General features: G+C 46.9%; 1 pseudogene; it reads right to left on the bottom strand.

Annotated features, from left to right (window-relative positions):
* Positions 1-2,593: 2,593 nt before the first annotated feature.
* Positions 2,594-6,126, bottom strand: LOC136653180 (zinc finger protein 436-like; annotated as a pseudogene).
* Between the last annotated feature and the right edge of the window lie 9,250 nt (positions 6,127-15,376).

Genomic DNA, 15,376 nt, shown 5'->3' with positions numbered 1-15,376 from the left:
TTAGCAGAGCTTGCCAATACAGCAGAACAGCCAGTTTGCAATTTCCAAGCTTTTTCCCTAAATGAAAATAGTGTGGCTTTCCAAGCCTCCAAGCATTTGTCCTAATGCCATATTACCTTTTAAGCATTTGCCCTAATGCAAGGGTGCCCAAACCCCGGCCCTGGGGCCACATGCGGCCCTCAAGGCCTCTCAGTGCGGCCCTCAGGGAGCCAAGTCTCCAATGAGCCTATGGCCCTCCGGAGATTTGTTGGAGCCCGCTCTGGCCCAACGCAGCTGCTCTCTGCAGGAGGACGACTCTCTCATGAGCTGTCGGATAAGGGATTCCTCCACTACTTGCTATTTCATGTCTGTGATGCAGTAGCGGCAGCAAAGGAAAGGACAGCCTTGCTTTGTGCAAGGCTTTTTATAGGCCTTGAGCTATTGCAAGACCTTCATTCATTCATATAAGTTCATCTTTAATATATTCATTTATGTAAACTTATGTAAATTTATTCAAATTTTAAATGTGAATTAATTTTTTTCCCCTGGCCCTCCTGCCAAAAACAGAAAGATGATGTGGCCCTCCTGCCAAAAACTTTGGGCACCCCTGCCCTAATGGCATATTACCCTGGCCATTCTGTCACCTTCTATCAATGCCATTGTACAAATCAACAGTAAGGCCACATTTGGAGTATTGTGTCCAGTCCTGGTCACCACATCTCATAAAAGATATAGTGGAAATGGAAAAGGTGCAGAAGACAGTGACCAAAATGATTACTGTGCTGGGGCATCTCCCTAATGAGAAAAGGCCACAACATTTGAGGCTCTTCAGTCCAGAAAAAAGGTGCCTGAGGGGGGACATGATTGAAACATGCAAAATTATGCAGGGAATAGATAAGAGTGGATAAAGTTCTTTTCCCTCTCACACAGCACCAGAACCAGGGGATGTCCACTAAAAGTGAGTGTTGGGAGAATTACAACAGATAAAAAATATTTCCTTACCCAGCACTTAATTAGTATGTGGAACTTCTTGCCACATGTTGTGGTGATGGTGTCAGGCCTGGATGCCTTTAAAAGGGGATTGGACAAATTTCTGGAGGAAAAATTCATTACAGGTTACAAGCTATGATGTGTATGCGCAACCTCCTGATTTTAGAAATGGGCTATGTCAGAATGCCAGATGCAAGGAAGGGCACCAGGATGCAGGTCTCTTGTTGTCTTGTGTGCTCCCTGAAGCATTTGGTGGGCCACAGTGAGATACAGAAAGCTGGACTAGATGGGCCTTTGGCCTAATCCAGCAGCGCTCTTCTTATCTTTAATTCGAAGCAACAATCACTCTCGATCTTGATCAGAATCCATACTTTAATTATAAGCATAACCTGAAAAAAGGGGTTATCTAATAGACTCACCCTGAATATGAGAGCAACAAGATGGTTGAAAGTGTCGAGGAAGTCATCTGAATTAATTGGTCTGAAGCAGCAGTGGCCAAACTCACACTCGCTCTCCAACAGAAGACTAGCCCCTGTTTGAATCGGACCTTGCTGTTCTGCCTCCACCTTCTCATAGTCTGAGTAGATCTGGGCACTGGGATGCTTCTAGCAGTTGCGTGTTTCCCAGCATTCCAGAAGTATATGCAATAGGACACCCGGGCAGACGTGACTGCCCAGAACATCCCAGTGCCCTGATCTACTCAGAATACAAGCAGAACAGAAGTGGAACAGTAAGTTCTACTCACATTGCAGAGGGTTTTCCCCATACTCCAGATTCAACCCTCAGGGCAGCATTTGGAGGAGCCTGGTATGAAGGGCCTGTTTTGAAAAAGCACTGCACTGACACAGAAATCAATTAATCTTAATTAATTCTGCACTTGATTCTGATATTCTTCAATGGTGGGCAGATTCAGTACTTTAGAAGATCTGGATTGCCTGGAGAGTAACAGCAATATTCGATTTCCTTTCTCATGCAGTTAGAGTCACTTTTAATGTTCAAATTGGCAGATAACATGTGTCACTTGTTCAGTCTGATTATTGTACATGTGTGTATGCGCTGGGAGGTTGCAACCAAACATGCTTGTTGTAACACTACAACAGAGTCCCAAGTGCATGTGAAATATGTTTAATAAAATGAAAAGAAAAAAATCATTTCCAAATGCAAAAATTGTCACTGGGTGGATGTAGCTACCCTTGTGGCACAGATAATGTTTTCAGAATTTAAACCACAGTATCTTGTGTACCAGAAAAAATGTGTTGTCATTCCCCCTATTTTATTACAGTATTTATATACCACCTCTCTCGTAGACTCAAGGCAGTTTACATAGGCAGGCTGACCACAAACCCCATTTTTTTCAAATGGGGTTTTTACAATTGTTTTTCTATGAGAAAAACTCATATTAGTCTGTGGAACGACTTGCCACAGGATGTGGTGATGACATCCTTCATTTGTCCAGATGTTTCTTTTCATAATGCAACAGTCGTCCTGGCTACTCAGCTCTTGTGATTTCCAAAGCAAATTGGCACCCAAAGAAAGGAAGCATTTGCTCTTCAAGGGAAGAACAGGCAAACTTATGGCCTCTGGAAAGTCCCTTCCTTACTGAAGCTGAGAGGGAGCAACAGAGTCAGGAGGTGGGGCCTTTTAAGTCCCTTGGGAAGTCTTCCTTCTCCCTTACTGCAGGTTCACAGTTTGCCTGAGGCAGTCCGTCTGAGGATTTCAGGGACTGGTTTTCTTCTTGCTCCTCTTTACAGTGATGTAGGCTCAGGTGTCTAACGAAAGCTTGTCTCTGCTGGAACCTTCTGCCACACTCAATGCAGCGGTAAGGTTTCTCACCCATGTGGATCCTCCGGTGAATTATAAGATCAGAGAGCCTGGCAAACTTTCTCTCACACTCGTCACAGGGAAACAGTTTCTCTCTCATGTGGATTTTTTGGTGTCTGGTAAGATCAGAAGGCTGGTTGAATCTTTTCCCACACTTGCTGCAAGGATATGGCCTCTCTCCTGAGTGGATTCGTTGGTGTGCAGTCAGAGCGGAGTGCTGGATGAAGCTTCGACCACACTCGGCACAGATATGAGGCTTCTCTCCTGAGTGGGTTCTCTGGTGCCTCGTGAGAGCAGAAGAGGCCATAAAGTGCTTTCCACACTCAAAGCAGGCATAGGGCTTCTGCCCCTTGTGTATTCTTTCGTGAACTGTAAGCGCCGACCGGTGACTGAAACGCTTCTGGCAGAGAGTGCAGCGGTAAGGCCTCTCCCCTGAGTGGACTCTTTGGTGGCTGATTAGGTGCGCCCTTTGAGTGAAGGCTTCGCCACACTCTGCAGTGATGCGGTTTTTCCCCAGAGTGGATTCGTTGATGCCGAGTAAGGTGGGATATCTGACTGAAGCTTTTCCCACACTCATCACAGCCATAGGGTTTCTCTCCTGTGTGAATATTCAGGTGCTTAGCCAGGTCTGAGGGGCAGCTGAATCTTTTCCCGCATTCGGAGCAGGGATGCGGCCTGTCTCCCGAATGGATCCGCTGGTGTCTCGTGAGATGGGAAATCTGCCCAAAGCTTTTCCCACACACTCCACAGTGATAGAGCTTCTCCCCTGAGTGGATTTTCTGGTGTTTGGCTAGTTCTGAAGGCCAAAGGAAAGTTTTTCCGCACTCGGTGCAGGGATGGGACCTCTCTCTTTTGTGGTTTGCCCTCTCTGCTACTTCTTCCCATAACTTTTTTCTGCACTGTTGACATTCAAACTGCTCCTTGATTCTGCTTGTGGTCTTTGTCCCTGCAAGAGAAGCAAAAGGATGTTATTTCTAGGGCCTCTCTCAAGGAGAAAACAGGCATATTGTCATGCAGTAGACTTCACAGTCAGTTCTAATATGAGGAACAACCTCATATGAGACAACAAGTAGCCAGTTTTGGATGCTAGTAAATTCCCATATATTCAGTAGGGTTCACTGGGATTTTATTTTTACTGTGCAAAGGAGCTATTCTTGAGATTTCCACCTCAGCTGTTAAAATGTCTGGGGCCAATCCCTCAAAAACCCTCACAATGATTTTGAATCACATATGTGGTGAAAATACATGATTTCCCCCTATTTTTTCAATGTCCTCTGGAGATTCTCTCCCATACTGACCTTCCCACACCTAGGGAGGCTCCTGTATTGGATCAACATCCTGACACGCTGCTGAAAGAGCCAATTTTTTCTCTGCTATTGACCTTCTCCTGTGTCCCTGACTGACCAGTAAACAAATAACTTGGCTTTGATCCAGCTCATTGGACTGTGAAGTCCACCTGATTTCCCAGAAGTGAACATTCCAAGGGCTCAGGTGAACCGAAATAACTAATTCCACAAGTAAATCTAGGTAATTTCCGGAGGGTATGAAAAGCAGGCTAACCAAATTGCATATTTGCTTTGGTCTCTTATTCAGATGTGTGTTGTGAGCTTTGACTAAGATCACCAGCCGCCTCCCCCAGCCTGGGGTGGGCACAAGAACCCTACTTGGAAACAGAAGCATGAGTGCCCCACCAAAAAGGCAGGCACTTATCCCATGTACTTGGGAGTTGGGGGACAGAGATGGCTGGACTTGGGTTCACCCTTAGCATTGCTGTTCCTGGTGTTCAGCTGTTTAGCGGCCTTGCAGAACTGCCTTGGCCTGTTGTTCAGCAGAGATCTTTGCATTTCAGGAAAGCTTGAAGGCTCACCTTGACATGTCCTCAGCACCTGAAATGGTAACCGCAATCCAGCTTAGAATGGAGTGGGGTGTGCAGGAGAAGGGGAAGGGAAACTCAAGAACCAGGCTCCAATAGAGAACTGCCTTATCTGCAGTCTACAACCAACTTCTGCTTCTCACTTCACCTTTAGACACAAATAGGGAAAGGTTTGGCACACAAATTGTGAAAAACAGGATACTACACAGCCACTCATTGGGCCACCCAGAGTGAGCAAGACGTTATCAGGAGAGCAGGTGGTGAAGCACTGCACAAATTGCTCAGGTTTTTCTCTCTTTTAGGCAGTAAATAACTAACAAATAACCAGAGATGTGAGGTCAGGACTGCATAGCGAGCCTGCATTACAGCTGCCATGTGGGAAGCTGCTTTAAATCAACCCGGTGGCTGCTGCCACAAACATAGCAGCTTACGATGCAGCTAGGAACAGTTTTTTCCATGCCACTCCAGGCCTGGCTTTTTGGCCACTTCTCTAAGTGAGCTAGTAAAGGTTAAAGAGAATTTTCAGGATTGGGTGAAATGTGGTAAGGAAAGCACAGGAAACAACAGCTCAGTTCCTAAAGAATTTAAAGGTGCCAATTTGAGAATGCCAAGCTAGAGTGTTACTAAGCATACTCAGAGGCAGATTCAAATCCTCTCTCCGTGTCCCATTATTGACTTGGCTCCTGAGCCAGCAGGACAGCCTTCTCTCTCACCTGTTCCTCTTGTCTCTTGCCATCCCGCTGCCTCAGCAGAAAGCCCTCTGCCAGGGCCACAGCCTGGGCACATGTCTTGGGGCCACATTCCTGAACTTGGCTCTGGATATCCGTTGGCAGGATTGTCAAGAACTGTTCCAGGATCAGCAGCTCCAGGATCTGCTCTTTGGTGCGGCTCTCTCGCTCCAGCCAGCGATGGCAGAGCTCCTGCAATTGGTGGCACGTCTCATGGGGCCCCTTGGCCTCCTGGTAGGGGAACTGCCTGAAATGACAGCGTTGCTTCTCAATGTTAGCAGAGTCTTCCTGTGGGGGGGGGGGGGAGTTTTCATCTTGCCAGAGCCCCCTCTGCCTTTCCCCTTCAGACCACTGTAAGCCCGTGAGAGTACCAGGGCTTGGCACCAGCTGAGTCACCCACTCTCCTTGAAGCCACTGGTAAGCATCAGCCACCCGCTCAAAAGAGGCAAGGTCATCCCGTGGTGCCATGTCTTGAGGCTGCGTGTTTCCCCACCATGGAGGAGGGGATTGGACAGTTTTGAGGAAATCCTGCCACTGGGCTTCCCAGAGCTGTGGGACTCCTTCTCGCTCAGCTTTGACCAGTTGAAGCTCCTTGACAGCACCAGTTTGGAAGCCACCAAAGACTTTCCCAACTTGCTCCAAATCTTCCTCTAGTTCAGTGCATGTCTGGGCAGGAGCTTCCACTGATGTGGCCCACTGTGCTTTCTGTGGAATTGTAGCCTGCCACAGCCTCATCACTCCCTCATCCGATAAGCTTTTTTCTTTTTCTTTTAATTGGAAAGATAATTCAAGTTTACAAAACCAGTCCACAAAGAAAAGACTGAACAGAGTGGTTTGCATCATTCTATCAGAAAAGACAGCCTCAAAAGAACATCAGAAAAGACAGCCTCAAATTTGGCAGGAGATATTTCATCATGCAAAAATTAATAAATGGCTCCCAGGTCATCCTAAAATTACTCAATTTCTGTCTTCTTTTTTTGTCATGTACAAAAGCTGTTGATTTTGCCATCATTGCACCTTCCTATCCTTTCTCCAGCCATTTTTTTTACGGTTCTATTACATATGTTTTATGTTAACCACCTTGAGTGCCCACGCCAATGGGGGAAAGGCAGGAAAAAATATTATAAATAAATTCATGCCCTACTCTCTAAGTAGACGCCATAGAGGAAAAAGTCAACCTTCAGGTCTTGCCCCTGCTAAGGCAGTGGAGAAAAAGATCACTCATCCCTTGTGTACAGCCTGTGAGAGGGGAAGGGAAAAGCTTTGTGGCCTCAAAGAAGTGAACGAAAGAACCACCAAGCTAGAGAGGGACATAGCATGTTCAGGCTCATGAAGGAGGATCCAAGTCCTCAGGAAAGCTGTAGTAGATTGTGCACCTTCCTGGGGAAAAAGACTGTTGGCAACCTTCAGTCTCGAAAGACTATGGTATCGCGCTCTGAAAGGTGGTTTTGGAACAGCATCTAGTGTGGCTGGAAAGGCTAATCCCTTCCACACTGGGAGCAAGTGCAGTCTGTCCTTGGTCTGTCTCCCTGGCTATGGGCCTTCCTTCTTTGCCTCTTTGCCTCAGACTGTTGGCCAAGTGTCTCTTCAAACTGGGAAAGGCCATGCTGCACAGCCTGCCTCCAAGCGGGCCGCTCAGAGGCCAGGGTTTCCCACTTGTTGAGGTCCACTCCTAATGCCTTCAGATCCCTCTTGCTGATGCCCTTGTATCGCAGCTGGGGAAAAAGAGAGGCTCAAGTAAGACATGCAGGACACAAAGCCATGTTCCTCCAGTCAGAGCTATATTTAAGCAGGAGACCTGGCTGCCAAAGAGAAGAACAACCAAGCCTCAGTGAACCCCATGCTGTGGACTCCCTTTCATAAAAAATTGCAAAATACCTTCCCCCTTTTTTTAAAAAAAGGTTGTGCCTTAACCCAGAATATAAACATCTGCAAAGAGCATTGTGCATAGCTCCAGATAACAGCCCTATTCCACATGTATTTCATAATACCCATTCATTCATAATACCTATTGATGGTTTGAGCTTCCATCATCATCTTCCCAGTTTCTGGCTCCAGCAACAAAGGGCAAGTGTAGGTGTCTTTTAATGTCTTGCCTAGCTAAGCATGCTGCCTCTCTCCTTCTTCACCATGCCAGGTGATGCCACCCCCAACTCACCACTCCCCTTTGGAGCTGCTTTGGATCTCCAGTCTTGCAGAGGAAAACAAAAAACCATTCTTACTAAAATGCAAATCTCCCATTCATTCATTCATTCATTCATTCAAGGAACCCTGGAAAGGCTGGAGCAGGAGGAGGAAAGCACTCACCTGGCACTTCCCTATTCTGTTTCCTGGGCCTCTCTAGGACTGGCTATTCTCTCGCCCTCTCTTGACTTAACCCTTGGATGTGCTCAGTGGTAGAGGCAGAATCTGCTTGGAGGTGGTGCTTAGCCTTTTGCCATTCTTTTGAGCAAGCAAGTGCCTTGAACAGCTGCAGGTGACAGGCGCAGAGCAGTATATTAAAGGCTGCAACTCTACAGTACAGTGGGAAGAAGAAGAGGGAATTTGCCTGTCTTTTCTTTCTCTGGATGAGAAATGTGGGGCTTCTATAGCACACTGGAATGATGAGTGGGAGGGAAGGACCCAGAGAGTGACAGCTGATTATCATGTTGGGCAGAATGCAAAGGGGTGATCTGACAGGTTTGGTTGGTAACATGATGGAGGTGCCAGGCTTTCATTCATTCATTCATTCATTTTGCTTTCCATCTCAGATTGTAACTGGGCATAAACAGCAGAATCATTTATTCCCCCCCCCCCCCATAATTCCAGTCTCATTTATCTGGAAATACAAACTATTCCCTGATTCTATATACTCATCAATGCTAAAGCTGACCAAGTGCACTATTTGACACCTAAACATCATTAAATGTATACAGAAAAATGGGAGCTGCAAGGGGAATATGCAGTCCTGCCATGCAAACTCCAGACTACTTAACTCTGGAAAAAGTCCTTCCCTTAGGCTTTTGATAGCAATGTGGTTCATCAAAAGACTACAATTTAAAGAAAAAAAAATATATGAATGAGTTTCATCTGACTTTTTACACCACTAAAGTTATTCCCCCCAAAAGGTAGCAGTACCAAGGCTATGCAAGGAGTGAATGGAGCAAGCTCCTGCTTCACATTCCAGTTGCAAAAATTCAGATAATATATTGCCCTCCAATGAAGGGTATATCAGATTAACTTTTTATTAGAGAATGTTCCAATTTTACCAGCAGAAAAACAACTGGGTAGAGAATACAAGATCCTGAAACACGGTTACATACACTGAGAGAGTATTGTCAGTCACAAGCATAGAGCATTCGAGTCTGGTATGTTTCACATTTACAAACAAAAATAACCAAGTAGGAAACATGAGGTCCCGAAGCATGGTTACATACATTGAAAGGGTATGGGTGATCACAAGCACAGAGCATTCAGGCATAGTATGGGAGTCCGTTTCAGGGGGTTACAAGTGGTGGGTTTAGAGTCCATAATTCACTAAGTTCAAGACTAGAGAGCAGGACAAGACAAGCCAGCTTGGCCAGGCCAGGCTTCTTCTGCCTGTAGGTGGTCTCCATGGCCAACACTGCTGTGTCTGACTTCTGGATGGGTTTTGATTAGGTATGCATTACAGTGTTGGCAACCTTCAGTCTCGAAAGACTATGGTATCGCGCTCTGAATGGTGGTTCTGGAACAGCGTCTAGTGTGGCTGAAAAGGCCAATTCGGGAGTGACAATCCCTTCCACACTGGGAGCAAGTGCAGTCTTCCCTGGTCTGTCTCCCTGGCTATGGGCCTTCCTTCTTTGCCTCTTTGCCTCAGTCTGTTGGCCAAGTGTCTCTTCAAACTGGGAAAGGCCATGCTGCACAGCCTGCCTCCAAGCGGGCCACTCAGAGGCCAGGGTTTCCCACTTGTTGAGGTCCACTCCTTCAGATTCCTCTTGCAGATGTCCTTGTATCGCAGCTGTGGTCTACCTGTAGGGCACTTTCCTTGCACGAGTTCTCCATAGAGGAGATCCTTTGGGATCCGGCCATCATCCATTCTCATTCCAGCACGTTCCAGGACTGTGTTGTTTGGAACTTTGTCCTGCCAGGTGATGTCAGCTTCTTGCTGGACCAGAATGGAGTACAAATTAGAGCACAAAACAACCAGTAAGTCATACCAGACCAAAACTAGAAGAGAGTAAAGCAGGAAAAAGGCATATGTCAATCCTTCTCCAACAACATGCACAAGCAGGTACAGTGAGCCTGCTTACCCACTGCACTGAGCACCTTATACACTGCTCAAAACAATAAAGGGAGCACTTAAACAACACAATGTCACTCCAAGTCAATCACACTTCTGTGAAATCAAACTGTCCACCTAGGAAGCCACACCGATTGACAATCAAGTTCACATGCTGTTGCACAAATGGAGTAGACAACAGGTGGAAATCATAGACAAGTAACAAGACACCCCCAATAAAGGAGTGGTTCTGCAGGTGGTGACCACAGACCACTTCGCAGTCCCTATGCTTTCTGGTTGATGTTTGGGTGACCTTTGAATGCTGGCGGTGCTGTCACTCTAGTGGCAGCATGAGGCGGAGTCTGCAACCCACACAAGTGGCTCAGGTAGTGCAGCTCATCCAGGATGGCACATCAATGCGAGCTGTGGCAAGAAGGTTTGCTGTGTCTGTCAGTGTAGTGTCCAGAGCATGGAGGCGCTACCAGGAGACAGGCCAGTACACCAGGAGACGTGGAGGAGGCTGTAGGAGGGCAACAACCCAGCATCAGGACCTCTACCTCCGCCTTCGTGCCAGGAGGAACAGGAGGAGCACTGCCAGAGCCCTGCAAAATGACCTCCAGCAGGCCACAAATGTGCATGTGTCTGCTCAAACGGTCAGAAACAGACTCCATGAGGGTGGTATGAGGGCCCGACGTCCACAGGTGGGGGTTGTGCTGACAGCCCGACACTGTGCAGGACGTTTGGCATTTGCCAGAGAACACCAAGATTGGCAGCCTCGCCACTGGCGCCCTGTGCTCTTCACAGATGAAAGCAGGTTCACACTGAGCACATGTGACAGACGTGACAGAGTCTGAAGACGCCAGGGAGAACATTCTGCTGCCTGCAACATCCTCCAGCATGACCAGTTTGGCAGTGGGTCAGTAATGGTGTGGGGTGGCATTTCTTTGGGGGGCCGCACAGCCCTCCATGTGCTCGCCAGAGGTAGTCTGACTGCCATTAGGTACCGAGATGAGATCCTCAGACCCCTTGTGAGACCATATGCTGGTGCGGTTGGCCCTGGGTTCCTCCTAATGCAGGACAATGCTAGACCTCATGTGGCTGGAGTGTGTCAGCAGTTCCTGCAAGATGGGCATTGATGCTATGGACTGGCCCACCCGTTCCCCAGACCTGAATCCAATTGAGCACATCTGGGACATCATGTCTCGCTCCATCCACCAGCGCCACGTTGCACCACAGACTGTCCAGGAGTTGGCGGATGCTTTAGTTCACATCTGGGAGGTGATCCCTCAGGAGACAATCCGCCACCTCATCAGGAGCATGCCCAGGCATTGTAGGGAGGTCATACAGGCACGTGGAGGCCACACACACTACTGAGCCTCATTTTGACTTGCTTTATGGACATTACATCAAAGTTGGATCAGTCTGTAGTGTTTTTCCACTTCAATTTTGAGTATGACACCAAACCCAGACCTCCATGGGTTAATAAATGTGATTTCCATTGATGATTGTTGTGTGATGTTGTCAGCACATTCAACTATGTCAAGAACAAATATTTCCTTCATTCAGATCTCAGATGTGTTGTTTAAGTGTTCCCTTTATTGTTTTGAGCAGTGTATGATCTTAGTCATAAAACTAACAAATGATGATTTTGTTCTCTACTGGTCCACCTCAAAAAGAATCTAATTCATTCCAAGTCTCCATGGCTGATGCCCCACACCAAGGCTCCCAGGAGTCCAGCAATGCCCAATGCAGGGCAGATACAGTCCAGTGTATCCTGCCAATGTGGCTCTTTCCTTTGCTCATGAAAAATCATCTCTTGTCCCATCACTGAATCAGGACTGTGAGGGATGCTTGCCACATGGTTTAATTTCGCATGGGGTAGCCCCATGGCTTATTTGCCTAACCCCGCCCACAGTCCCATGATGTCACGTGGTGCTGTTAACCCCTTGCAGGCTAGCAACTCCTCTAAAAGTTCCCTGTTACCCCTCTGTGCACTCTGGGGTGGACACAAGTACCTGGGAATTATGGAGACAATTTTGGGGTCGCGTATCTGAGAGCAACTGTGGAAATTGGCATCTTGAATAGGTACTGGGCACTGAAGTGGTTTGTCTGAGCTCTCTTTCTTTACACATGCTCCTCTCATTTGCCAAATGTTTTGTAAACATGGATACTGCAATCTTGAGGTCTAGTAACTCGCTTCCTACACCCACGCACAGACACTATTTAAATGAAAGCTGAAATTCTCAGGTAAACATACCTAGTGGTTCTGCTGAATGTATAGCATCCCCTAAATTTCACTGGAGCATTCAAAAGAGAAAAGAGCATTCCGTGCACCAGACTGAACCTTGAGAATCAATCGGACAATTACTCAGGTGGGGAAGGACCATCAATGTAGTGATGCTCCATGTGGCAAATTGTATAAGAAGCCCCCACTCAGCCCCCTCTGCCACCCAACTGCATAACTTTTCTGGACTGTAGATCAGGCTTGCAAGTCTGTGGAATCTGAATTTAAACACTTCTCCAGGAATAATGGGACAGGGATGTGTGTCAAGTGAATGCATGTGCATTTGAGGTACACATTTTGACTGAATGTGAGCTTTTGACCGAAAGCAGCAATTCAGGCTGGGGGTTTGCAGCACTCCCCCAGTAGCAGAGACTGGGCAGCTTGTGCCAACAGAGGTGGCAGCTTGCATGCAAACAGAAAGAACGGTGCTCACAGGGCTACTACCTCCAGATGTGCCCAAAGAGGGAGCCTCCATGCACATCCAGCATTTCTGGATAAGGCTCTAAATCAGAGGTCTCCAAAACCTGGCCCGGGGGCCAGATGTGGCCCGCAGAGAGCCTCTATCCGGCCCGCAGCCAGCCTCGGATCCCCTGAGAGCCTCTGGCCCAGTTGACCAAACACAACTAGAGTTGTGCTTGTGGGGTGGGGGAATGGGGGTCCATTTAAGTTGGGCTGTGTTGGTGCTTGGAGAAATCCTGGACATTTGACCCAATTTATTCATTCATCTAAGTCCCATCTCTAACGTATTTATTTAAATTTTATATTTAATTTTTTCCCCCCGGCCCTCAACACTGTGCCAGATATTTGATGCGGCCCTTCAGCAGAAAAGTGTAGAGAAGCCTGCTCTAAATAAATAGCACATTATTCACACACATGTGTCTGTTCCTACACATGTCTGTCATGCACACATACACAATGACTCAAATGGTTTGAAATTGGGGGAATTAGCAATAGAGTGAGACGTAAAATTTAGTAATGTCTGACAGTTTGGCGTTTGTTGAGGTGGGTGAACGGTGCAAACAACCTCAGAGTGCCTCTACTTAGGCTACCCGTAACCACAAGATCGAGCTTTTCAAAAGAAGATAGAGTTTATTAAAGGATATAGGCAGACAAGGAAAAGGCATGTTTACTTGCAGCTACTTGGCTTAAAGGGAAATCTGTTATAGAGCTTTAAAATGGTCACTAATGAAAGACTGGGTTAAGGTGTGTCCTTCCAGGAGAGCACAAAGGCTTAATTGTGCCCCAGTCTGATCCTGTGGCAGGATATGGGCTGGACACATTGATGGGAAAGACATTTTGGAGGAGTTAGAACTGTCCAAGTGGCCTGGCCACTGAGCAGTTAGGCTTCCTTTATTATTCAGGAAAAGAGGAGCTTGCAAATAAGATTATGCCAATGGAGAGCCCAAATTTGAAAGACCTTAGAGCAGCCATTTTTAACCAGTGTATCATGGCACACCAATGGTTTGCAGGGATGTGGTGGGAATTTCGGGAAGATCATGTATTAGCAGGGCTATGGGGGGGAGTGATCTCCCACCCCCCACTGGCAGTGTGCCTTGTCAATTGTCAAAAAACTGACAAGTGTGCTTTGGCAATTTTAGTGCCTTGTCAGTATGCTGTGAAATGAAAAAGGCTGAAAATCACTGCCTTACAGGGAGGTGATACACAGATGCCCGGCAGTGCTACAGCTTTCTGTTCCTGTCAGGGGTCCTTATTTAGCCTGGGAGCAGTACTTCACTCCCTGCAGAGTGAAGTTTTGCCTGACCCTCTGGAAGACCCTCTGCTAAGGAACCAAGATGAAGTTAGGAAAAACGGTGTGCCTGGAAAAGAAGGACATTGGCAACAACATCCCATAATCCCCTTTCCTTTCCCACTTTTCCCTTCCTTTCTCGGCAAGCACTGCCAAGCTGCTGAAAGCCAGCATGGGCTGGTCAGGCAACCCTCCCAGGCCATCTGTCTCTCATCTGTCTCTCTCTCCTTCCTGAGAACAAAGACAGCTCAGCTTCCTTCGAGGCCATTGCCTCCCTTGCATATGAAGGGCTTGCTTCACAGCCCTCTTTCTGTGTTTAAGATCCTTCTTTGTCCAGGGAGATTTGTGCCACCAGGAACCCATAACACAAGGCTACCACACTTCACAATAACCTTGGTCCTTGCAGAGCTTCAAGGACCTACCAATTTGCTGCTCATTTTTATTGTTTGTCTTGTGCAACATCAACTTGACTGCACGCTTAGCATCTGTATGTATCTCCTGTGTGTGAGGGGGGCAGGAAGGCTTTTCTGGTTCTTACCATTTTGTTGGCTTTTCAGTTGGAGATTCCAGGCAGATCCCCTCTAGAGTCCTCAGAGCATTAAAGAGTTTGTTTAGTGGGAAAGACCAGCTTCCCCACTGCAAGAGTCCAAAGTGTTTTCATGGCCAGTTCTTAGGCTCATCCTTTGCCTATAGCTCTGGATTCAGGCCAGAGAGCCATTTCCACCTGTAGACTTTTGCCACCTATACCCTGTTCCTTTCCTCCCTGCTAATCACCCTTTCTTTCTTCCCTGTATCCTTAAATCTTCCCCCTTTCCACCCAGGTTCCTCTGGGAAGTCCAACTAGTCTACCTCCATCCCTTCACCCCCTACTCCATTTCCTCCCTTTGCTCTGTTGTCATTCTCCCCTCTCCTCCTCCTTGTGGAGTTCCTTAACGCTCCATTGTGTATGCTTAAATTAGTGATTTCCCCTGTATAGGTTAAGAGCAACTGTATTCGTATAATGTGTCCCCTGTTGAAATCTCATTTCAGTTCTTGAGCACTTTTCAGTAAATTTTGGTGCACCTTTACTCTTGCCACGGTCATCCTTTCACTGTCAAATGGCATAGATATCTCATTGGCCAATACGCTAAGTCCCTGCACAAAATTGTCTTCTCCCATGTATGCATATTCTTTGCGTTTTAAAAAGCATGGCTGGTAGCATAAGGATGTGCAGAATTGGGTCATGACAATTTTTTAAACAGACCTTTGGAAGGTACATTGCTTCCAGAGCTTCTTTGGCAGGCTTCTCAAGCAGCACACAAACCCATTCAGACTAGTTGAAGTCAGACGTGGGCAGGAGACTGTTTGGGATCCAGTAGTAGACTATTGAATCATATGCAGCGGATCAATGCATGTTTCTAACTCTCAGTTGTTTATAATCTTATAAAATTTAGGACTCTTTCATCCTAAATTTGACTGCTGGAACCCCTGATCCACAGTAACTCAGGTGTACGTTTGTACTTGTATGTTCAGGTCACCTCAGAGTATGGCTCATGGTCTGCTGTAGTAAATGACTCCCACTGTACCACCATTTTGTCCCTGGTTTGGTTGCTGGATGCCTTGGGATCCTGTTAAAACCATAGAGCCTGCTGAAATGGGACACAACAACCCCAACTGGTTAACACTGACTTTTTATTTACAAATATAAAGCTGCCACTGTTTAAAATCAGAGGCT

This window comes from Tiliqua scincoides, chromosome 5, assembly GCF_035046505.1.
Source record: "Tiliqua scincoides isolate rTilSci1 chromosome 5, rTilSci1.hap2, whole genome shotgun sequence".
NCBI classification, from domain to species: domain Eukaryota; kingdom Metazoa; phylum Chordata; class Lepidosauria; order Squamata; family Scincidae; genus Tiliqua; species Tiliqua scincoides.
This window is presented reverse-complemented; position numbering and strand designations above follow the sequence as displayed.